The 24,594-nt window shown below is 48.9% G+C and overlaps 1 protein-coding gene across 3 annotated transcripts in view; it reads right to left on the bottom strand.

Moving 5' to 3' along the window:
• Positions 1-12,649, bottom strand: part of CAPN15 (calpain 15) — a 95,754-nt gene extending 83,105 nt beyond the window's left edge. For 2 of the 3 annotated variants that reach the window (XM_073362856.1, XM_073362857.1), the window contains exon 1: positions 12,566-12,642. The gene's annotated coding sequence lies outside the window, so the exon portion shown is untranslated. Of the gene's footprint in view, positions 1-12,565 lie in introns of all 3 variants that reach the window. The other variant, XM_073362858.1, reaches the window with a different exon arrangement.
• Between the last annotated feature and the right edge of the window lie 11,945 nt (positions 12,650-24,594).

The raw sequence follows: 24,594 nt of genomic DNA, 5'->3' as shown, positions 1-24,594 counted from the left end.
GTTCCTAGTTCACTGGGATGCGAGGCTGGCCAAGAAAGAAGTCCTCTAGAAAAAGAGCAGCCAAGACATCCCTGAAAGTGCAAATCCAGCCCAAACACACACATCTCTACTCCTTGGGCTGAGAAAAGGAGCAGGTGACATTGTACTTCATATGTTTATGGAAATATGCTTATGAGTGTAAATATAATTTAACTGGAATATGCTTTATGCAAAAGGTCTCTGGTAAGGTGTCGTTACAAAGCTTATAAGCTACTGAGGGTGTTCATCCTAGTTGTAAAAAGAACAAGGAGTACTTGTGGCACCTTAGAGACTAACAAATTTATTTGGGCATAAGCTTTCGTAGGCTAAAGCCCATTTCACCAGATGCATGCAGTGGAAAATACAATAGGAAGATATATATACACATACAGAGAACATGAAAAAAAGGGGTGTTGCCATACTAACTCTAACAAGACTAGTCAATTAAGGTGGGCTATTATCAGCAGGAGGGAAAAAAAACTTTTGTAGTGTTAATCAGGATGGCCCATTTCAAACAGTTGGCAAGAAGGTGTGAGTAACAGTAGGGGGAAAATTAGCATGGGGAAATAGTTTGTACTTTGTGTAATGACCCATCCACTCCCAGTCCTTATTCAAGCCTAATTTAATGGTGTCCAGTTTGCAAATTAATTCCAGTTCTGCAGTTTCTCGTTGGAGTCTTTTTTTTCAAGTTTTTTTGTTGAAGAATTGCCACTTTTAGGTCTGTAATTGAGTGACTAGGGAGGTTGAAGTGTTCTCTGACTGGTTTTTCAATGTTATAATTCTTGACATCTGATTTGTGTCCATTTATTCTTTTGTGTAGAGACCGCCCCTACTCTACTTGCGCTACATTGATGACATCTTCATCATCTGGACCCATGGAAAAGAAGCCCTTGAGGAATTCCACCATGATTTCAACAATTTCCATCCTACCATCAATCTCAACCTGGACTAGTCTGGACAAGAGATCCACTTCCTGGACACTACAGTGCTAATAAGCGATGGTCACATAAACACCACCCTATACCGGAAACCTACTGACCGCTATACTTATCTACATGCCTCCAGCTTTCATCCTGACCACATCACACAATCCATTGTCTACAGCCAAGCTTTAAGATACAACCACATTTGCTCCAATCACTCAGACAGAGACAAACACCTACAAGATCTCTATCAAGTGTTCTTAAAACTACAATACCCACCTGCTGAAGTGAAGAAACAGATTGACAGAGCCAGAAGAATACTCAGAGGTCACCTACTACAGGACAGGCCCAACAAAGTAACAGAATGCCACTAGCCGTCACCTTCAGCTCCCAACTAAAATCTCTCCAGCGCATCATGAAGGATCTACAACCTATCCTGAAGGACAATCCCTCACTCTCACAGATCCTGGGAGACAGGCCAGTCCTTGCTTAGACAGCCTGAAGCAAATACTCTCAGCAACCACACAACAAAAACACTAACCCAGGAACCTATCCTTGCAACAAAGCCTGTTGCCAACTCTGTCCACATATCTATTCAGGGGACATCATCATAGGACCTAATCACATCAGCCACACCATCAGAGGCTCGTTCACCTGTACATTTACCAATGTGATATGTGCCAGCAATGCCCCTCTACCATGTACATTGGCCAAACCGGACAGTCTCTATGCAAAAGAATAAATAGACACAAATCAGATGTCAAGAATTATAACATTCAAAAACCAGTCAGAGAACACTTCAACCTCCCTAGTCACTCAATTACAGACCTAAAAGTGGCAATTCTTCAACAAAAAAACTTGAAAAAAAAGACTCCAACGAGAAACTGCAGAACTGGAATTAATTTGCAAACTGGACACCATTAAATTAGGCTTGAATAAGGACTGGGAGTGGATGGGTCATTACACAAAGTACAAACTATTTCCCCATGCTAATTTTCCCCCTACTGTTACTCACACCTTCTTGCCAACTGTTTGAAATGGGCCATCCTGATTAACACTACAAAAGTTTTTTTTTCCTCCTGCTGATAATAGCCCACCTTAATTGACTAGTCTTGTTAGAGTTAGTATGGCAACACCCCTTTTTTTCATGTTCTCTGTACGTGTATATATAACTTCCTACTGTATTTTCCACTGCATGCATCTGATGAAATGGGCTTTAGCCTACGAAAGCTTATGCCCAGATAAATTTGTTAGTCTCTAAGGTGCCACAAGTACTCCTTGTTCTTTTTGCTGATACAGACTAGCACGGCTACCACTCTGAAACCCATCCTATTTGTATGAATGTATCATTCTGGTATCTGAAGCTAGAAATATGAAGTATTACTCTGAAGTCCTATTGTAACTATGCAAAGTGTGAGCCATTAATGGTGGCTTGGAAACTTGATGGCTCCCATTAACTAGTACAATTGGTTCTGAATGGCTCTGTTTACTCAAAAACCTTCCTGGGTAGGTGCAGGCGAGCCGTGCAAGAATGGAGAATGAGGTCTTACAGTGACATGTGATCATGTCACCTGGTACTGGAATCCATCTTAAACCTGGTGCTTTTCCTTTTAGAAGGAAGCGTGGGAACCCAGAGAGAGAGAGAAAGGATTCCCGCCTTGTGCCAAAGATATAAAAAGGGATAGAAGAGAACAAAGGGGGCTGGAGTCATGAGAAATCCCCTAGTTACCACCTGAGCTGGAACTAACAAGAACTGTATCGGGGAAAGGATTGGGCCCAGACTAAGAAGAAGTATAGTCTGTGAAAGAAGCTTATTGGAACATCTCCGGGGGTGAGATTTACCTGTATTCAGTTTCTTAAATGTTCTAGGCTTAGACTTGTGCGTTTTGTTTTATTTTGCTTGTTAACTTGCTTCGTTCTGTCTGTTATTACTTGAAACCACTTAAATCCTATTTTTTATACTTAATAAAATCACTTTTATTTATTATTAAACCCAGAGTAAGTGATTAATACCTGGGGGAGCAAACAGCTGCGCATCTCTCTCTATCAGTGTTATAGAGGGTGGACAATTTATGAGTTTACCCTGTATAAGCTTTATAAAGTGTGAAACTGATTTATTTGGGGTTTGGATCCCATTGGGAGCTGGGTGTCTGCGTCCTGGAGATAGGAAACCTGCTGAGCAGTTTTGGTTGAAGTCTGCAGCTTTGGGGTCGTGGTTCAGACCCTGGGTCTGTGTTGCAGCGGAGTAGCGTGTCTGGCTAAACAAGACAGGTTCTGGAGTCCCAAGTTGGCAGGGAAAACAGGCTCAGAGGTAGTTTCAGCACATCAGGTAACAGTCCCAAGGGGGTCTCTGTGACCAAACCCGTCACAATGGGATCCTTACAAGGCAAGATCAGGATAAGCCCAATTTAGCCATGTTCCTAGTTCACTGGGATGTGAGACTGGCCAAGAAAGAAGTCCTCTAGAGAAAAAGCAGCCAAGCCAACACTGAAGGTGTAAGTCCAGCCCAAACACACCCATCTCCACTCCTCGGGCGGAGCAAAGGAGCAGTAAGAGCTGCATTACCCTAGCTCCATCTTCCCCTGCCGCTTCTTATCTCTGTCCCACTGGTGGGCCCTGCTTCCCAAACTGGAAATATCACATACGCTGGTGACTCCAGGTAAAGCAGCATGGGGCTCCTTAAAGCCACTTGCCTGCCCTCCCGGTTCTGGAGATGGCCTCCGACACAGCCAACTGTCTGGGGAGCTCCAGTTTATAAGGCTGCAAAGCTCAGGCCATCATCCCACTAGGCCAAGGTTCTCTCTCCGGCTGTCGCAGCACCACTTTGGTCACAAGAGTACATGCAACCCAGCCCCAGCAGCACAGAGCCTTCTGATACAAGGAGGGAGCATTACCAAAGAGTGAAGGGGAAAAAGTCAGAAAACAGACAGGGAAAAGGGGAGATGGTGCAGACTGTACTGGGGTAAGGGGATACAGAGAAGGGGGAGAGAAAGGATAGAACCCCTCCTGCCATCCATGATAAGAATAGAAAAAGGTTGTGAACCAGTGGCTTGGGTCTTGGTTTCCACTCTATAGGCCAGATCCTCAGCTGGTGTAAGCCAGCAAAGTGCCACTATAATCAATGCATGTAAGTTGCACCAGCTGAGGATCTGGCCTGTTATTTATATGACGGCTACAGTCTGCTAGGATCAGCACCAACTGACACTGGTGTGGGGTCGGTGAATGGAGGGAAAACGAATATATGAATAAACCATTGTCGAGATACCATGCTGATGAGCACCTCACCAATGCATACAATACACTCCGTATTTTTAAGTCATTCACGATACTTGTGGATTCTTCAGAACTACAACTCCCAGAAGGCGTTGGGGCTTCTTACAGCATCAGTGTCTGAACCTGCCTGGAGACAGGAGCCTATCTGTTGTGGTTAGGGGTTACACAGAGACTTTTGCTCTCCGTTCAGAACAGGCTGTCGCCTCACTGTTCTGTTACCATTTCTGCTGTCACTAGCTCAATGAGGGCTCTTTGACACCTAGAAAACTCAGCAGGATCCTAACAATACGGACTCTGGGTAGCTTCCCACAATCAGGAACAGGGGCAGGATCTCCAGAGGGATCTGCACATGCCCACCCGGCTCTCCGGATGGTCCCACTGCCTGCGTGTTCAAATACAGTAACAGACATTAATTATTCGGCATGGCCAGTGTGTCATTAGCAATTGCATCTACTAGAAATTTATGAACAAAGATTCCTCTGAATAGGTTAAATGCGCTTGTCCCCTGTGAGCATTAAGACCTAGTAAGCTTTGAAGTTTAAAGGTTAATTTTTGTTATCCTACTGCAAAAAAACAGCTATTTTAAAAAAGATGCATTTCCCCCATGTTCTCAAATCTCTAAACCAGCTCAATGGATTTTAATAAAACCCACCCTATCCCAGCCCTGCTCCCAGTCTCCTTTGGGCTGAGACACCATATGAGAAATTATAGCCCTGTGACAAAGTCGCGAAGAACCCCTGTTTGTAATTGTTTGGCTCCTTTAATCTACATTTCAGAGTGGCCACAGTGTCCCACAGAGACACTAGAACAGCTGCAGCTCAGGGCTGTGGAGTGAATAAGAGTTAAAACTACAAGGCTACCTACTTTTAGATATATACTTTGTGAATCGTACGGGGGTGGGGAGGAGGAGTTTAAAAAAACCCTCAAAACTTTACTACAGTTTATCTTTAAAATTACAAGCATGCTTCTGCACCTAACTTCCACCTTGTGCTGTCAGTTACACCTGTGCAAAGTGGGTAACCATCAGCGCAGGCAAGCAGAGAATTTTATTTCATAGTATTTTGCGGATACTTTGCACAGGCACATGGGATGCCAGATGCCAAGGCAATGGAGAATCAGACCCACTGCATGAATTCAGGCCTGGATGTAGGCACTGCTAATAGCATCTAACCAGCAGTATACAAGACATGCTAAAAGTGATACTGAGCAGGCAAGAAACTCCTCCAGACTCTGAGGCCCAGTACAAGTTCATAGATTGAGGCTGGAAGGGACCGCTGCGAACATTTTAGCCTGATCTCTTGCACAGGCCATAGAATCTCATCCAGTCATTCCTGAAGCAATCCCAGTATGTTCCTGCTGACCTAGAGCACATCTTTTATAAGACAGCCAGATATTCAGGCCATTCCAACTCCAGCTCCAAAACTATTTATTTCTGTTCCTCATGAAGATGGCCGCTAACTCAGAGTTAATGAGACATTTTCAGATTGATGCCAGATGATAACATGCAGCATAAGTGACGGTATTAGGATAGATGGTTCCACATCACTTTCGGAAGCATGTGTGCACATACAAACCTCCTAACTGTGCTTGGGCACAGGAAGTTGAACGTGGGTATGTCACAGTCTCACTACCCTGCTTGTCTGCTCTGATCTTAGCGCAGGCGGGCAACTGATATGGACAAGAATTTGAGAGCAAGATCCTTGTCCATTTCAATCCTCCAGCTGTTCGAGAAAACCGAGCCGACAGGGAGAGAAGTGCACAGCACAGCGCAACGGTCTTGCCTGCCACCACAAGGAAACCAATTGCCTCAAGTTGAATAATAGGGCTTCATATCTTAACAGCGCTGCACAAAAACAAGCTAGTTAATATGTCACCTGGCAGAGCATTTAATGATTTAGCTTCCAAGTAAACACTTATTTTATAGGATGGACAGATTTTCAGCAGACAGGAGAACTGTGTGACAGAAAACAAAGTAGTGAGGCCTGCTATGATCTTGTCAGCACTCAATAGGCTAAGCAGGACTGGGCTGGGTTGATACCTAGATGCAAGAAGATGTCTAGGTATTGCAGGTAGTGGTGGTTGGGATTCAGTAGGTGGCGCTCTTCCCTCCAAGTCAGTTATGTCGCTGGCAGGTAGTAGGGGGTGCTCTTTCACAAAGGGAGTAAAAACAGATGTCCTGACCATTTGCGGTCTTTGCTGATCCAACAGCAGTTTTTTAAGAAGAGAACCATTAATCCCAGTGTCCTGGCACAATTCCAGTCTGGACCATTCAATCTGGCCTGCCTGAATTTTCACATGGATACAGTATTCCTCACATCCCTTCCAAAGGCTCACATGGTTTTGCTGTGCACCATTAACCAGGTGTTACGTGCTGTCCCAGAATCAGCTGCATTTCAGTGGTGAGTGAAGCAATTTATATCTTGATGTATAGATACCCACACAACATCAGCAAAGCGCTGCAGGATCCATTTGTATGGGAATGAGCAGACACAGGCAAAATCATCATTACTTTGAAATGTAGGTAGAAAGATCCAATGTTCAGCTTGAGATTTCTGAGGTCAAATGTGATCATCTCAAGCTTTTCAGAAACAGCCTGCCAGTCCCAAAAGAAGCAAGACGCTGTCCTCCTCCCAAAGGCAATAAGAAACCCACCAAGAAGTCTCAGTGGCGATGGACTTGACCCTCTAAAAGCCCGAAGGGTGCTGCACAGGCCGCAGACACTCTCCTGTCCCACGGGAGCAGCTCTCCAGTCCGTACTGTTGTATTTAGGTGATTTAGAGTGAAAAGCACAGTGCCCCTGAGACAAACAACAAACCCCAGGGCCTGCTAATTACATCAATATAAAAGCACTATCTGGGCTGTCAAACATTGGCGCCATTGACAGGACAGCAATCCTCTGCGATGTAAAGGCAGGGGAAAAAATCCCTCTTGCTGCTGGTGACCCACTTCTCTGGATTGGATTCAATTTCCCTCTGGGTGCACTCTCCCTCTTCCAATCCAAAAACAGAGGCAGCTGCTCTTCCCCTGAGAGTGAGGAAATACACACACCCCACCCGCGCCATCCTTTAACTCAGGAACAATAAGCAGCTTTAGGGAGCCTCTGTGGCATTTTCCATCCACTAAGGCAAGAGCCTCTAATACGTGGGAGAGGTTGGGGGAGGCAAGAGTTATGCACAGGCCCCTATCCCTGCCTTTGCTTCCTCGATAGTGATCAACAAACACTAGACAAGCATTGGCACTCCAGACTACCCAGGACTCAGTGTACTGGGAGCCTGTTCTGCTCCACCCCACCCCTTCTAGTCCAAGGCAAAGATGAAGACTCATATATAGTATAACCCAGGGATCGGCAACATTTGGCACGCAGCCCTCCAGGGTAAGCCCCCTGGCAGGCCAGGCCGGTTTGTTTACCTGCTGCGTCCACAGGTTCGGCCAATCACAGCTCCCACTGGCTGCGGTTCACTGCTCCAAGCCAATGGGGGCTGCGGGAAGCGGCAGCCAGCAAATCCCTCAGCCCTCGGACTTACCCTGGCGGGCCACGTGCCAAACGTTGCCAATCCCTGGTATAACCTGATAGCCATATTCAATACACTCCAGCCTCACAGAGGTACATCCCATGGAGCTACATTTGGGATGGCAGGGGGAAGGAGGCGGATTAGTGAAAGAAAACCAAGGAGGACACCTTAACTCAGCAGCCTGAACTACATTACAAGCAGGATCTGCTTTGCCCAGGGGGATTCTCATAGCGAGGCCATGTTCACATGTCCTTGTCAGAGCCACGGTGCCCCTCGTTCCATCGACCGGCTATTAGCTACTGCTAACGCCCAACACTACTAGCTTAGAGCAATCACTGTTCTGAACTCCATTCCTTTCCCTCTCCTCCCCAAGTGATACTGAGCCCTGATGCTAGCAGCTCAGAATGGTCCCATCTGCCCCCATGCATGGCAAGAGTTCATGATGGGACACAGAGGACTAAGCAGAGAAGGGAACAGGGTTTAGATGGAAAAGAAGAGAGGAAAAATGTCTATTCATTTTTTTCTAGCCTAACTTAAAATAACCACATGCCCCAAAAGCGAGGGGCCAGATCCTTAGCACGTGAGAGTTAGCTTCGCTCTACTGACTTCAGTGGACCTATGCCAATTTGCAGCAGCAACAGATCTGGCCTGCTCTCTCTCTAGGACAGCGTCGGCAACCTTTCAGAAGTGGTGTGCCGAGTCTTCATTTATTCACTCTAATTTAAGGTTTCGTGTGCCTGTAATACATTTTAACATTTTTAGAAGGTCTCTTTCTATAAGTCTTTAATATATAACTAAACTATTGTATGTAAAGTAAATACGGTTTTTAAAATGTTTAAGAAGCTTCATTTAAAATTAAATTAAAATGCAGAGCCCCCCGGACCAATGGCCACGACCTGGGCAGTGTGAGTGCCACTGAAAATCAGCTCACGTGCCGCCTTTGGCACGCGTGCCATAGGTTGCCTACCCCTGCTCTAGGATATGAATATGGCTTGTGCTTGTAGGTGCCAATAACTCAGAGGAGAGGCACTGGCAACTCCTACCAGGATATCCCTCCCCAGTGATTTCAACAGTCTTGTATCAACAGAGGAGCAACCCAGCAAACTTACTCAAAGCCATCTTGACAAAACCCAGTGAATTCTTTTCCACATGACAAAGCCAATTATACCATACATACTCCAGCCTGCCACAAGGACAAACAGTGCTGAGGTAACGCCGAGGGCTGGGCTTAAACTCCCAAAGCAGGAGGAATTCAGAGCAAAGATAAATGGTGTCCTCAGGAAGCCCAAGTCTGGCGCACACAATCCAGCACGTACCATCACTCACGCCTGTCTGTGCACCAGGGATACCTGGCTGCCTACATGGGTCACTCCAGCACCTCAGTAACACAGACTTTAGCAGTATGCCAGACTCTTTTAGTGGTACTTCAAACTTTTCTATGGCTTAATATTTATTCAGATTTACAAAGACAACACGCACCTGGCACATCCTGGGCTCCCTCCTTAACTGTACAATAAGTCATCAGAATAGGGAAGACTGCTCTTCCCACCTCAAGGAATTGAGCCCACCCCACCCCACCCCCCCACACAAATACATAAAAACCTACCACTGCAATCAAAGGCCTTTCAGCCCCCAAACATCTGGGGAGCAGTGGGGGACGGTGGGCCACCCCTTGTGTCCCAAAAGGCAAGAGATCAAGGCTCTGACAGAGGTTGAGTGAAGCATGAGAGACTTTTACTCATAAGGATCATTAGGATCTCATACGTACTCAGGGATTCCAAGTATCAGTTCAATACAGGGTAATGTTTACATCCCGAATGAAGTGGGGTGATGCAAGTCACTTTTCCCAATACATTACTGGACTCTTGATCCCTTAACATCGCAAGCCAGACTCGATCCTGGTCCCATGCCAGTCAATGGGAAAACTCCCATTGGCTTGAACAGTGCGGGATCACACTCAGACATAAACTAATCGATTATGCTGCTTATCGTGCCAGTGGGTCCCACAATGCAGCTGCAAAGGAAGTCACCCAGCAGACTCAGTGCAGCTGGTCCTCAGCATGCCTCAAGATGAAAGGAAAATGATTTCCTGGCCTTATAGATTTCTGTTACCATTTACAAAAACCACACCTAATGCGTACAATGAACAGATGGCAACCAGATTTTCCTTTAACACAACAGGCAACCCCTAGGAACTACAGGTCCCAACATGCACTGCTACACTGTGATCTGGTCACTCAGATTAATAAGTAGCATTGCAACCTAGGATGCGTAAGACTCTTGGGGCCACCCTGTCTGTATTAAAAGGCAGCTCTGGTCTATACTTTGCCCAACCTAGCCTTAAGTCTCAGCACATTAATAGCAGGGCCTCTGGTAACTCCTGAACAAACCATTACTGTCTCCCACTATCAGTTGATAATATCCCTGTGCATGTGCAGTAGGTACATTAAGGAAAACCATTCATTATATTTGGCTATTCACAGGCACTAGTGCATATCGCGGAGAAAAGCCTACAGAATATCAAGCACAAATGTATTCTCCTGTTGTTGAAATGAAAAAAAAAAAAGGCATTTTCAAACACGCATGTATATAATCTTGTCTACCAGCTAGTACACAGGATAACCATTCCATGGAATTTGCTTTCAGGCTAAGCAAGGTGGAGGAGATGTAAAACTCAATTGTCTGAATGCAAGAAGGGCATATGAAAGTTATTTAAATAACAGAGGCTTTGGTTAGAGGAAAGAGCCCATTACATGCACTGTATCAGACTTACAGTGATGTATTTAAGTCTTATTTGCAGTGTAGTAACACCGAGGGGTCACAAAGACAGATCTAAGTCCCTGAAGAGCTTACAATGTGAGACAGGTGACAACAGGTGGATACAATAAACAGGCAATAGCACCTAAACACTTGAACACATGACCCTGCTTCAGATAGTGACAGGAGTCCTGTTCTAGCAGTTACAGCATACAAATGGGAGGCAAGATTTCTGGGTTCTTTTTCTAGCTCTGCCACTGATTCACTGTTCAACCTCCAGGCAGTCATTTAACTAGACTGTGTCTCCATTTCCTTGATATAACCTGACGTGAACAATACTTCCCTGTCTCTCAGTGGGATTGGGAGGCTAAATTCATCCCTGTTTGTGAAGCACTCAGGGACTGGAAAGCACCGCAGAAGTGCAAAGTGTTAATAAATAAATTCATTATATTGGGAGGGATTCACTAAGGTTCCACAGCATCTCTGTTTCTGCCCTGTAATCTTTTTTTTTTAAGCAATCTGGCTCCAATTATAAATAAAGTCAGAAATATTAAGGGGATAGGCATAATTTTAGGCTCATCATATGCACTATTATACAGCAATAATTACAACCACAACCTCAGCAGCGCTGCCCATTGGTCCCATATTTACTGGACTATATTCCTATATGGGACTGCATCCAGGTTTTCTTATCCATATTTTATCCTGGCTATTAAGAAGCTGTTCCCATCGATCTGAGGCAGTCCAGCTTTCAGAATGGATCTACTTTGCCAATCCAGCTAAAAATTCCTCTTCATGCAAGGTGACCAGGTGTTAGCAGAAGAGAGCCCAGTAGCTCTGCCCACTTTGTGGTTTGTTATAAAGAGCAGTCCCCTTGCTACACAGCACATCAGGGCCAGGTCCCTGAGCAGTAACAGGCGAGGTTGGGCAGGTAAGGGAGTGGTTGTTATTTACAAGAGGCAGAACAAACCACAGCAAAATACTGTGAGGAATAAAACGCACAGAAAGCACAGGGCCCAACAAGGAATCAGGTGAGTGTGAATTAGCAATAGCCAGCAAAAGCCAAGATTGTCAGTCCCAACTTCCAGAGGGCTTTAAAATGCTTCTGGGCCATTAGGAGAGTCAGTGAGTTTCAAGCAGCAAATATCTCACCCATCCTGCAACCGTCTCTCTTCCAGTTCATTTAGCTTTCATCTTATTTCAACAAGAGGAGAGAGTCTCCACTGCCCTGTCTGTAATGATCCAACCTGACACCCCCAGCTACACCACTGCCCCCTACACTCTATGGACCCATTCCCAGCCAGGACAGGACAACACCCCTATCAGGGTTTCCTCCCCACTCTGAACTCTAGGGTACAGACGTGGGGACCCCCATGAAAGACCCCTTAAGCTTATTTCTACCAGCTTAGGTTAAAAACTTCCCCAAGGCACAAATCTCTATTTGTCCTTTGTCTGAGGTATGCTGCCACCACCAAGTGATTTAACAAAGAACCAGGGAAAAGGACCACTTGGAGTTCCTCTTCCCCTACTGTCTCCTACACCCTATGGACCCATTCCCAGCCAGGACAAGACAACACCCCCGCCCCCCAACACACACACACACGCTGCCCCTTCACTCTCCATTCCCAGTTAGACATTTGGCGGCGGGGGGGCACTCCTAGATAGGCTCAGAGCAAGGTACAGCTGCACTCTTCTCTCCTGGTTATTCCTACTTGGGTAAGAATGCTGGGGGATCCCCCTCTTTTGGCGGGGCTCAAAAAGCTAGATAGGCTGTAGAAGGGCTGCCCCCCATTTGCTGACTACTCCCTCCTTTTAGCCAATGGTTTTACAGAGAGGATCCCCTTTTCCCAGCTGTAGAAAACTCCATGGGGAGAGGACTCCCTGCCCCCTTCCTTTGCCTCCCCTCTAAACTCGCCCGGCTCCCTGGGGAGGGGGAACTCCACCGCCTGGCTCCATGGGGTGGGGGCGCTCCCTAGCGCCTCGTCGTCCCCTCCGCCGGCTCCAGAGAGGGGGCTCCCCGGCCCGGCTCCATGGGGGGGGACTCCCCAGCCCCTGCGCCCCTCCCTCGCGGGTGGCACTTACCTTTGGCGAGAGGCGGCTGGGCTGCAGCTCGCGTCCCCCGGGCCCCTCACTTTCCCCCGGGCAGAGTAACTTTGACCCTCTCCCTTCACGGCTCCCAGCTGCTTCGGAAACTGTTTCCTCTCCCTTCAATGAGAAGCTCAAGCGGAGCCTGCCCGGGAGTCCAGAAACCCGGCCTTACGCCAACTCCGTAGCGCAGCAACCTATAGAGGACCAAAGGGGCTACGTCGAGGAGACAGCGTAAGAGTCACGGTGAATCGCTCAGGAAGACTACAAGCCCCAGGGGGCTTTGCGAAGCCGGAGCGGAAGTCGCTGTGGAACGCGAAGCATTGTGGGAATTGTAGTCCGTTCGAGCACACTGCCACCCCCGACAGTGGGTTTGTTGGGGCCGCGGCTACAGCGCCGAACCCAGGAGGCCTCCTGGCCGCGGCGGTCTATTGGGCTGAGGTGCCAGGGATGAGGAGCAGCGACAATGGGAGCGGGGGACTGGAAGGTGGGAACTACAAGTCCCAGAGTGCTCTGCGCTTGGGATGCAACTTCCTAGCCCAAGCTGCTGGGCACCTCCCCGCGCATTCACTTGGGGTTGCTGCTGCCCGCAGCTGCCCACGAGCGGCCTGCAGCGCTGCCCACCGCCGGCAGCGGGCGCTGCAGAGTCTGGCGGCTCAACGCCCTCGCGACCCCCAAGAGCCGGCTCGCCCCGATCCCAGGGGCTCTGGCTGCCCCCGACCCCACACACCAGGGCTGAGGTGCAGCAGCAGAGCGATTTGCACGGGGCAGCCGCCAGCACAGAGCGGGTGGGGAACGGGCAGGGAAGGAGAGAAGGTGGCTGCATAGCTGTGCCGGGGGAAAGGGACACGTGTCCCGGTTATGGCCTGGTCCCCTGACTCCATCGCAGATGCTGAGCCACGGTAAACATCTGATGAAGTGAGCTGTAGCTCACGAAAGCTCATGCTCAAATAAATTGGTTAGTCTCTAAGGTGCCACAAGTACTCCTTTTCTTTTTGCGTATACTTCTACAGTACCTGTAATCCCAGACACTCAGCACTAGCCTAGCCCATTCCACCTGCGTGGCTCCAAGGGCTTTACAAAGTTGGGCATCCTTCACCCCCATTCTACAGCTAGAGAAAGCCAATGCACACTGAGTGTCAGAACCAACAGTGGAACTCAGGAGTCTTGGTGTCAAGTCCTGTTATAACCACTAGACCATGCTGCCTTTCAAAGCAACCCCCACCCAATACCTGGAAGAATCAATTCACTGCTGAAATGCAGCTACCTCTGGGCTGGAACACAGCACCTGGACCTGGTTTAAGACAGGAAGCTGTAGACATTCTCTCCCCAATTCACTGGACCGTGTGGAGTCAGGAAAAAACAACAGAGTGCCAGCAGGAGCCCAAATTCAATCCTGTCCCAAGGTAAGGGCCTCTGCTTTGCATGCGGTTTATACTTTGAAAAAAATCAATACAAAGTAATAAGACTTTGCAGCTTTGCTGCAGCTTTAATCAAATTCCAAAGCACTTTACAGACTACCCCCTGCCAGGGAGCCGAAAGTTGTTATCCAATTTTTATTTACAGAAAAGGTAAGCAAGTTGCCCAAAGCCAGAACAATTTCTTAGCAAAATCCAAGAGTCTCCGCATTTAGTGCCCCACTTTTGCAATGAGTTAAGTCGTGCCAACTCTAGGCATTCAAACATCACTAGTCAGGCCCTTCAAAAAGTCATGGGGCTTTTTTTTAAATAAATAGGAGTTCTTTTTATTTGCTTTCTCTCTTTTGAGCCTGTAAGGATCATGTTTTCAAGCTTTTCTCCACAACTGTGAAGACTAGAAACTTCCTTTTTAAAAAATGATAGCTCAGATTCTCACAGTCCCCTGACTCCAGGAGCACCAAGGAGCTGCAGGATTACTTCAAGAAGACACCAAATATGGAGACTCATGATAAAATTGCAAGTATTGTCAATGCACAAGGGTTAGAACCTTTGACACTGCAGCAACAGGCATTTTAAATGAGGTAGCTAGACTTAGGGCTTGTCTACACAGTGTGAAAAAACACACCCCGGAGCAATGCAAGATTCAGCACTGTAAAGCGCCAATGTAGACAGTGCACCAGCTCTCTGTGCTCCCAGCGTTGGTAGCTACGCCCCTCGTGGAGGTGGGTTTTTTAGAGCGCTGGGAGAGCTCTCTCCCCGCGCTCTGCCGCAACTACGCAAGCCGCGTTAAAGTGCTGCTGCAGTGTAGACTAGCCCTTAGATTAGAATGCTGGCATCCACTCCCCTGCTCTAACCACTGAACCAGCCTGAACTGTCAATGGAAACCACACACAGCACGCAAGCAAGATTATCGTAGGTCAATCCCCCCAAAAATGCTACATCTGGGAATGTAGGGACTATACCTTTACCTGTGAAGACAACTGCCTTCAAAGTTGTGTACTACAGACTCCACTTGGTATGTCACGGTGTTCAATTAAATTACACACAAACACTTTCCAGCAATTTAGGCCTCACTTTTCACATTTTAAAGTGTCCCATGGTCTGAGAAACATAAATGTGAAAACCCTACTCATTCTAAATATCTACATCGCTTCCCTTTCCCTTTTTCTATTTAAACTATAAATCAACCAGTTTATTGCAGAGAAATTAAGAACAGAAATAGCCACTATTTTTGAAGGACATACCAAAATGGTAGTTAGTCGCTGTTCTTATTTTGTCACAGAAATTAAAGTGGAAATCATTGTTCCCAGATGCTGATCCGCTAAGTAAGATGACTTGGCACAAGACATTAAACAAATTATTGTTGTTCAAACAAAAACAGCTTTGTTAATTCAGCTGGATTCAGAAGGAGGAGAGAAATCAATGTTTGTTAAAGGAAAAAGGACAGGCACTTATTTGGGGTAACATTATCTTTAGGCTTGCAAATAGTGGAGCCTTACAGAGAAAGGGACACATTTCCTGGTTATGGCCTGGTCACCCTTTGTTTTCTTTTTATACTTTTGCCCCCTTGGCCAGTGAAACTAAACCAGTCAGTTACATTTCAGTTTATAGTCAGTTTCACTTCCTGCTCCTAATGTCCTACCTCAGCCCACCAAGCACAAGGCATAAAAATCCAAATAAAAGAAAAAAACACCCCACCACTCCAAAAAAATCCTCCCCACCCCCACATTTAACTGAAGGGTCAAATCCCCAAGTAATCCACCCAAAGCCATCCCCGTACACCCCATCCCCACCCTTTTGAGGTTGTCTTTTAAAGAGGCGCATGGAAACCTTGCAGATAAGGACAGATTTTGTTGGAGACTGGGATTGGTTTATTTCTTTGTCGCCATCTAAATTTGGGCCTTAAACTGACTTGACATGGGCCCCTTTAATGGGAATCTCTGCCAGGGGGACCCTAAGACACTGATGGCTGAATAACTTGGATTCATTTAAGTCCCTCTATTTCTGTGTATAAGATCCTGTGTGCCTAGCAGAACACTTGACTGCTTGGAGAATCTGCATTCACAGCCCTGTGTTAAGCCTGATCTCTCAAGCTCATAGCAGCACACAAACCCTACCTGGTGGAACGCATCCTGGGGCTGGGGCTTGGAACTGCACTGATGGAACCTTGTCCCATTCTCGTCAGCTGGGAGGAGGGGCACTGTCAGGTGGAGCATGTTTGTGTACTTCATGGGGGTATAATTTAGACTTCTCTCACACACACACACCAATCAGTATAACAGGCCTCCAAAAACGAAGTGAGAGTTAAGCTGCTAGTTTTTTTCTTTCCACCCCAGATTGGTTTAATGGCTGAGACGGTGCCACCCACCTTCCTACCACCTGCTTGTGGTTTGGGACGCTGAGCCCAGACAAAGAAGGACAGTTACCGAACTACACACATCAGGGAAAGCATCAGCAAACAAGGAGAAGGAGGAACAGCTAATTACTGCTCCACCAGGAAACAGATCCTGGGTGTATGGATACCTCACTGACTCCATTTCCACTGCACAGCATGCAGGGAAATGAGACCGCTTGCATGGCCACTCACCCAGACAGGAGTCAGAAATACGGGAAACCACAGACATGGGGATGGTTAAGCAGAAGCAGGAGGTCACTGCTGGTGCAACTGATCCTGCAGCTTTATTCAGTTGTTTTGATACAGATCTATGGGGAGTTCCTGCCCCTCTCGGTTTCTTGTCCACCTTCCCTTCCCAATCCCTCACCTAGGGCCTCGCAATGCCAGACTCCACTGCTGGGCTTTCTACCCCCAGCTCTTGTCCCCCTGGAGTCTGAGGCCTGGTCTACGTGGGGGCGGGGAGGTGAGCTAAGTCGGTCTAAGTTACACAACTTCAGCTACGAAATTTGCGTAGCTGAAGTCAATGTACTTAGAGCTATTTACTGCAGTGTCTTCACTGCGGCAGGGCAGCTGCTGCTGCTCCCGCATTGACTCCGCCTATGCTTCTCGGAGTCAAAGGGAGAGCGCTCAGAAGTCGCATCTTCACTAGAAGCAATAAATTGACCCCCGGTGGATCGATCACTCCGGAGGTAAGTGTAGACATGCCCTGAGTTTTAACAAGTATTGAAAAAGCTACAGTCACAACATAATGCAGCTCCACAGTGGGACCCCACACAAGCCACACTGCCCCCGGTGCACCTCGGAGACAGCCACAACATGGGCAGTAAGTGACCTTTGTGACTCCTGAGAAGCACCTTAGAGCAGCCTCAGGGCTGCTCTAAATTGCCCCCGCTGCAAAGAGCTGTTCTGGTAACCTGGGACAGCCAAAGTGCAGCAGCACTCCTAGTCACTCCCCATTTCTCCTGGTCTACAGATTGTGGGCCACTGGAGTTGACACACGAGCTGCCTGCAATCTGGAGATTTCCTATGCCAGATGAATCCCCCAGACAGCTGGCTAAGCCAAATTTAATGTTGTTTGGCACTGGCAGAGTGGCACAAATTAGCCTTAGCATCCCAGGATCAGGCCCTTTTTCTTAAATTAACTGTAACCCATTCATCCTATTCCGTTGCTCCCATCTTCACTCCCTGCATTTGTCTAATTCCAACTGGAAGCTCTTAGGCGCAGGGGCTGTGCCTTTCTGTTTTTGCAAAGCACTGTGTAAACAGCTGGCACTTTTCAGAGACAACCAGCCTGATTAGCCACTGCCATGGGTGCAAAGGAGATGCAAAAGCAGACCCAGGGTGTACCACACTGCACGAATGTGAAGGACTGCACAAGGGATGGGGCAGTGGTCCCCAATGGAGACCCATCCACCTCACTGGCGGCTCCACCTAGGGGATTTATGAAATGGAAGCAAAACTAGTTGTTTATTCCAGCTTTATGTAAAGCAGAGAGAACAGATGTGCTGTGTCTGAGCTCAGCCCACTCGGGATCAGAAGCTCCTCTTAGACGATCAATTATATCACATCCACTTAGAACCATACAGAGGGTTCTCTCAGCTCATCCCCAGCTCCCTCGCACCAGTGGGAAGCACGTCTCTTCGGGAAAACAATCCATCGCGCACTCCAGCCTCTCAGGAAGAGCAATCAGCAGCCTCTATTGATTTTAATACCTTCGCATTTGCTGCACTTCACAGGGAACAATAATTAGAAAATTGTCACTTGAAGCCAACTCGGCCTTTCCCTTTAGCTGCAATGTTACCAGTTAAAAGGGGTTAATAGTCAGCGATTTACACACATTAACGTTTATAATGCCCCCTGGAGGTAAATACTATCCCCATTTATAGATGGGGAAACTGAGGCACACAGCAGGGCGCGGACTTGCCTAAGGTCACACAGCAGGTTAGGGGAGAAGCTGGGAAAAGAACTCATATTGTCTGACTTTCCCCTCAACTTTGGTTCTGTGCTTAAACCACTAGGCCAGTGGTTCTCAACCAGGGGTCTGGGGCTCCCTGAGGGGCCACGAGCAAGTTTCAGGGGGTCCATGAAGCATGGCTGGTGTTAGACTTGCTAGGGCCCAGGGCAGAAAGCTAAAGCCCCGCTGTGCAGGCCTGCAGCCCCAAACCCCACCACCCAGGGCTAAAACCAAAGCCTGAGCAACTTAGCTTCACGATGCCCCCTGTAGCATGGGGCCCCGGGCAATTGCCCTGCTTGCTACCCCCTAGTGCCAGCCCTGGCTTTTATATGCAGAAAACCAGTCGCTGTGTCACAGCTGGGCCGTGGAGTTTCTATAGCATGTTGGGGGGGCCTCAGAAAGAAAAAGGTTGAGAGCCCCTGCATGAGGCCACACTCCTGCTCCTGTCTGCACTGGTGAGGGTTCCAGAGCTGGAAGCTCCTGGGGGCGCTCACTGAGTGTTTGTACAGCACCTGACACAGCGGGGTCCTGATCTCAGTTGGGTGCTGCTGTAACCAAGGATTGGAGTGATAATCGCCTGTGGGAGATGGACAGGGATCCATTGCCGGTTCTTACCCAATGCATGAGGCAAACTGGTTTGTTTGGCCTGGGGTTTCCTCCAGCAGACTGTTCTCATGCTGCCAGCTGCTCGCGCTCCGGCGGTGTAAGACTACACGGCATCTGACACAGCAATTGGCAGCACCTTCCATCATGCCTCCAACTTTGCCAGGCTCCCACGTGCCCTTCATCCCAGGGCCCAGTGCGGAACCTGCCTCTCGCACCCGGTCGCCACTTCCCCCAAGGTCACTAAAAGCAAGAGAGGAAAAATCGTTAGTTGCTTACAGCTGGTGCAGCACATTGAGCAAACCCAGGGGAGAGGCACAGGGCCAGGCAGGGGGCCTGAGAGGGGAGGGGTGAGCTGGAAGCCATGCAGGCCTGGGTGGGAGGCAGACAGAGCCCTGCAGGAACCCAGGCTGCTGCTGCAAATTCAGAGTGAAATAGGGAAAGCCAGAAAGAGAGACGAATTTGCTGGGGAGGTTGGGTCTGAAATCAAATGGGGATATCCCAAGCTCCCACCGCACTAACATCAGGGGTTCAAGCCCTTTTCTCTTCCCTCTTTAATGCCTGCTTTCCCTGTGCAATTCGTCTCCCCCATCCACATGACCCAGGCCAGCCCTACATGCTGGCATCGGCTCCTTGGCTGGGGCTGACAAGGGCAGGACCAACTTCCCTGCCCCTGCCATCCCTCAGCTATTTCCCTTTCCTTCCTCTCCCCCACCTGCAGCTGGACTCTTCCCACCTCTCAGTCCCTGGTCATTTCTGGTGCTTTTCTCTGATCTCTTTGGCAAAGAGGTGCCCAGCCCCGGTCACAGCATTCCCAGTGCAGCCCCACCAGAGTCATGGAGTCATCCCATGCTCTGGGATGAGATCACTCTGCATACACCCTCCCCAGATTTCAGCAGCCCTTTGTGCCTGCCGGACCTTTCAGCACCTGTTCAATCCGAGCTCTCCCTGTTTCCCCTCCGCTCCCTGCTGTAGGGAAGCAGGTGCATTACGGGATGCATGGATCAGGAGCTTGCCAGCACTCAAAGGAGAGCTGGTGGGACCATGCTGGAGCTGCAGAGCACTGCATCTAGATTTATATCCTCTGGGCTTATCTGGGGAGGAGGAGCTATAGGGTTTTAACAACATTGCTGAGGCCACAGCTCAGAGCACCCAAGATCCTGATGCCAGGGGTGGGGAAGGGTGCAGGGAATGCCAAGGTCTCAGCCCACAGAGCTCTCATCTTCTCTCAGATAGCTCATTTTCCTGCATGCCATTCCCATCATGGTGGCACCTCAGAGCACCATGCCTGCGCCTCGCCGTGGAAACCCAGTATGAGCCACCCACCCCCAGAGGCTCCTTGCATCAAGTCTGCAGGGAGCTGGGGAAAAACACCCTGGCCTTGCTGCTGGAAGCCACAGGGCCCCCATGGCGGCTGTGGGGTATGCAGAGAAGGCTCCTTTGGAGCAGGAAGGGGGAGTGACCTCTGGCTCCTGGGCTCACAAAAGGCCCTTGAGGAGGAAGATCCAAGGGGCACACAGCTACCTAAGGGCTCCCTCTCCTCTGGCCAGGGCCCAGGGAGCGAGTACTTGGCTCTAGAGACCACGGATCCAAGCTGGGTCTTACTGTCCAGCCTCATTAAGGGATACCAGCCAGAGTATTCCTCTCTTCAACCCACTCCCCTGCCCCTGGGCCTGGAGCTACAGCTGGGGAGAGCAGACATGTTTGGGAGGAACTCACCAGCTGACCAAAGCCTAGAAAATTGGGTTTGCAAAGTGCATAGGAGCTCCCCGGACCTCAGACAAGACCCAAAGACCTCCTGCTGGTGGGCAGAGCCCTGCCTTATAGAAAGCAGGAGATGGGAAGGCAGCACAGCACTATATAAATGCTCCTGGCCTGCCCAGCCTTGCAATGGTGGGAGTGTGTCAGTCAGACAGACAGCTGGATGATTGTTGTTGCTAGTGTGGCCCCTGTGTTTGACTTAGAGTCAGCTGTTGCAGTTGGGCAGATCTGGGTTTGCTGAGCCTTTGGGGAGGGCCAGTTGGATCAGTAGCCAGGTCCCCACCATGCTCCACTCAGTAGCTGCCTCAGTGAAACACAGCCATGAGGGAGGATCCCAGTCTGTGTGTATCAATGGGATGTGGGGGGAGGGAGCAGCAGTCAGAATGGGAGGACCCTGCCCTTCCTCTAGGGCCCTTCCACTCAGTTTCCCACCCAGCACTAGGGATCCCTGGCCCCAGGGAAGGGAGGGATAAGGAGATTGACTGCAATGCAGAGGGAATAGCCCCTGGCTGGGGAGCCTGGACCCAGTGCAGGGAGGTGCCCTACATGGAGCTAGGCAGCCTCTCATTCCTTCCACCCCCCTAATATCCTAGTGAATTTGCTGCACCTCCTGGCCTTCCATCCTGCTGCAGCTGGGGGGCTTTGGGTCCCCATTGCCAGGAGCCCTCCCCTGCGCTCCCTAGCTGCACCACTCAGTGCCCCAGAGGCAGGGCTGGAAAGAGGGGGGCACCCAAGCCAGGCTCACCTGCTGCCCAGAGGTCTGTGGGGCGGGGGGGGAGTGAGCTGAGGGCTAGAGGGGACACGCCACTCTCAATACAGGATGAGCACTGAGCCTGGCTCCTCGCAGGGGTGCTGAGTCAGTCCCAGCTGGGCTGGGGTGGCTCTGAGAGCAAGAGAAGGATGCTCGTTAGCCAGTTCTGTCCCCGCTTGGGGCTGACATGGCTTCGTGGGCCCAGCTGCATTTGCCTTGGGATCATGCCAACTCCACAGGCGCTGCTCAGTCACTGCCAAGGGAGGCAAAGGCCCTGTGCTGCACACTGGGGATGTGGCAAACAGCCCAGGCCAGCTGCATGGGGGGCACGCTTGCCCTGCAGGAGCCAGAAACCATCCCACAGTAAGAAGCCATAACTGCAGCCACCCTACCCCCAGCTCACGTCTGACCCTCTGCAACTCTCCTCTGAATCGGAGAGGGCGCTGGGCTGGCAAGGAGAGGCTTTGAATTGTTGTAGCATCACCAACCCCAAACATTACAAAATCCCATGCTAGGCCCCGAAAATCATGAGATTCTGAAAATCGCATGATTAGGGCCCTACCAAATTCACAGCCAGGAAAAATGCATCACGGACCATTAAATCTGGTCTCTACTGTGCAATCTGGTCTTTTGTGTGCTTTTACGCTATACTACACAGATTTCACGGGGGGAGACCAGCGTTTCTGAAACTGGGGGCTCTGACCCAAAAGGGAGTCGCAGGGGAGGTCGCAAGGTTATTTTAGGGGGGCCACAGTGTTGCCACCCTTACTTCTGTACTGCTGCCTTCAGAGCTGGGCGGCCGGCCAGCAGCCGCTGCTCTCCAGCTTCCCAGCTCTGAAGGCAGCGCCGCCGCCTGCAGCAGCACAGAAGCAAGGGTAGCAGTACCACAATCCCTTGTGCCTCCCGCCCTGCCCCCAACTCCTTTTTGGGTCAGGACCCCTACAATTACAACACTGTGAAATTTCAGATTTAAATAGCTGAAATCACAAAATTTACGATTTTTAAAATCCTATGACCATGAAATTGACCCAAATGGACCATTGGTAGGGCCCTACACATGATTTTTAACCAAACAAACCATTTTGGGAGACGTTTATTAGCCTGCTGGGTTTTGCGGCTTTGGAGTCACATTTTCACGTTTCTCTCTGCAAACAGAAGGGCTAGAAATTCAGGCCCAGATGCTCAAAGGTATTTAGGTACCTATCTCCATCAAAATCAATGGGAATTAGGTGCCTAAATACTGTTTGGGCCTTTCTTGTATGAAAGCTGACATCCTCCAATAATCCTATGACTCCTGGAGCTGAGGCTTTAGGAAAACACCAAAGATTTTGAGTCTTGCTAAAATAGCAAAAGTTGGGAACACCACGTGCAGTGACTCTTGTGTCTTCTACTCTTTACACAACAAATAGATGTAAGCAGAGTCAGGATGAGCTCCCCCTGACATCTGGTGGTGAGGTGTGGCAAGTTGTGGAAAAGAACTTCAGGGGCTGATCTCATTTGCATAGGCACACCCACCCCGACTAGAATGAGGCCATAGCTGCCCAAATGGTCACTTTGGCTGCTGTGGGATCCCCAGTGGCTCTGTTATTGGGGCAGGAAGAATAAGTTGTTATTACCCTGATTATGGGAATCAAGGACAGTGGAACTGCACTTGCCCTTTTGTTATGATGGAGGGACTCGCCATCAACTAAGTAGCACTCGCTAAATAAGGGACATGGGTTCCAAAACTCTGTGACTTGAGAGAGGCTGGGGATAGGTATTTATGCTTGGTAGTATGGGTCCCCTGGTGAGGGCCTTACATGTTAATTGCACTGCCTTCTCTCTCCACTGTAGAATACCAGAGCTACTTTTGATTCCATTAGGAGTCTAGTTACAGACTGCTGAGCTGAGTTCACTTTGGGCTAATAGTGCACCAGTACTGAGGCTCCCCTACTACAAGCTGAAATCATGAAAGAGCTGAACTTACTAAGAGCTGAAATCACTGAGTGTTGTGTTAAGTAGTGGGGGAGCAGTTTGCGGGACGGCGAGCAGAGCGGAGTGGCTGGCGGAGCAGAGCAGTTTGTTGGATGCCTAGAGCAGCCCATGGGGCAGCTGGCCGAACAGGGCCCCATGGAGAGGTAGGACCATCAGCTTTGGACCACATAAGGTGCCCCTTAACCCCCCCAATCTCCACCCAGGTTGGGAGGTAAAACTCTGCAGATAAACTTTTGAACTCTGGGGCCGCCCTGACCAGGGACAGAGATTTTTGGTCATTGGACTTTTTGGGACTTTAGGTGATTTGGGGTTGCTGGACTCAAGAACTAAAGGGAAAGGACATGCCCCAATTTGCTTGGGGTGGGTTTTTTGCTCATGGGTTGTGTTATGAAACCTGTTGGTGGTGTTTCCCCAACATAATGCCACATTGTTTCTCTCTGTTATTAAAAGGCTTTTTGTTAAACTCAGACTATGTGCTTGCGAGAGGGGAAGTATTGCCTCTTGGAGGCGCCCAGCGGGGGTGGTATATATTTGTCCCAGGTCACTGGGTGGGGGCTCGAGCCGGTTTTGCATTGTGTTATTGGAATGGAACCCCTAGATACTGAACCCGGCCCTTGTTGCTACCAACTCTGACAGGCAGAAGGGTTACCTATAAGATGGACAGTCCCAGGGGCATGGTGGGCACCAGGGAACCATGCTTACTGAACATACACATCATGCAAGGCCAAGCTGGCTCACCTCTGGTGTCTTCATAGAATATCAGGGTTGGAAGGGACCTCAGGAAGTCATCTAGTCCAACCCCCTGCTCAAAGCAGGACCAATCCCCAACTAAATAAAAAACTAATTCAAAAACATAGAATACTGGTATGATATTTCACTCCATATTCTTTATGAAAATATGCTTATGATATGAATGACATAACTGAAATGTACTTTATGCAAGATGGGTCTTGTAAGGTATCGTTGGAATGGTTATAATTTACTGAATGTGCTTATCCAATTTGTATGCTAGTATCATTTCTGTATCTGAAGTTAGGAATATTGACTATGTATCTGTATTTTAATTATGTTACTTTGGGTGATGCCCACTGCTAACACTTCAGGTACAACAATGGAAAAGCCAGACAGGGCGGATGTCCCATTGGCGAGGACAGTGGACTGTGAAAAGGC

This window comes from Lepidochelys kempii, chromosome 10 (assembly GCF_965140265.1).
Source record: "Lepidochelys kempii isolate rLepKem1 chromosome 10, rLepKem1.hap2, whole genome shotgun sequence".
Taxonomy (NCBI): Eukaryota; Metazoa; Chordata; order Testudines; family Cheloniidae; genus Lepidochelys; species Lepidochelys kempii.
The sequence above is the reverse complement of the archived record's forward strand: the minus strand, read 5'-3'. Positions and strand labels throughout refer to the sequence as shown.